We start from the raw sequence: 1445 nt of genomic DNA, 5'->3' as shown, positions 1-1445 counted from the left end.
ATTTTATTTTTAAAAAAAAAATTTAAGGATTAGTATTTTTATTAAAATTTAATCAGTATTTAATTATTAAAAAAAATGTGTAATTTCACACCATTAGATGTAATTTCACACCATTAAAAATAGAGAAAATTTCACTCCCCTCCCCTGACCCCCTGCGAGATGCTAAAATGACACTGTCCTCCCCTCTATTTATAAAATGTACATTCCCCTACCTTATAACTTTTAAAAAACCTTCTCTTTAATCTATTTTAATTCTTTTGTGTTAACTAATTTTAACTTTATCCATTTTTCAAGAAAAAATAAATGATCTTTTTACAAAAATACCCTTTAACAAAAATTTTATTTTTTGTCATTAATTTTACTTACCAAAATACTCTTTAATAAATTATTTTTTTATTAATTAAATTGTATTTTTATCAAAATATTTTTTAAAAAATTTAATAATTAAATTATTTTTTCTAAGATACCCTTCAAGTATCTTAATGTGTATTATTATATATAAATATAACGTAAAACTATTTTACAAAATATTCATCAGAAAAACATTTTTCATCTCTCTCATTATTATTTAAAATAATAATAATAATGTAGATCAGAGTATAATTGCTAAAATATACTTGTAAAAGTTATTATGTTTATATCCTCAAAAGGTTTAAGACTTTAATGAACTAGCAATAAATCTAAAAATTGTAACTATAAACTCATCCTTAAAAATTTTCTCCCTTTGGAATTATTTTTATTCATTCATTTTTGTATGATTCGACCATTTTTTTTATTATACTTCTACAAATTAAATTTATTTTACAAAAATTTTATTTAGCCCGTTCTCAAAATTATATTAATGTCTACCCAACTACATTACTAATGTAACTCTACTTCTTTTTAAGTAAAAATTTTGGGTTTCTCTTTCTTAATTATTTTTCTTCTTCTTCTCTTTCTAATATTAGTGTCCACATATAGAAAACTCAGGTATAGTTAATTTTACGTAAAGTTGATAATTAAGAATATTAAATGATTTGATTAATTTGACTAAACTGCACTTAAGTTTCTACCAAAGATGGAACTAGATGAAATATTAGAAGGAAACAAAAAATATTTATACAATAAAATAAAATTAAAATAAAATTTTAAAAGAAGTTAAACTAAAATTTACATATAATTTACATGTAAAAAATTAAAATTAGAGGGACTATTGCTCCCTTTCTTACTACATAGCTCCGCCCCCTGCTGATTTTGATTATATTGTGAAAAAAATTGAACGTATCATCAAATTAAGTGCCCAAAATTTTAAGTGAATTAAAAAAAATGAGAGAAATAGTTATATCTCTAATATTTTTTATGTAAAAGATTCTTTTAAATTTGTGTAAATTTTGTGTAAATTTTTTTTTGTTTTATGTGACTTTTTTTGTTGTAAAATTTATTATTTTAAAATTTTAAATTAGTAA

This window comes from Arachis ipaensis, chromosome B06, assembly GCF_000816755.2.
Source record: "Arachis ipaensis cultivar K30076 chromosome B06, Araip1.1, whole genome shotgun sequence".
In the NCBI taxonomy this organism is placed as follows: Eukaryota; Viridiplantae; Streptophyta; class Magnoliopsida; order Fabales; family Fabaceae; genus Arachis; species Arachis ipaensis.
Note: the sequence above shows the minus strand (reverse complement) of the source record.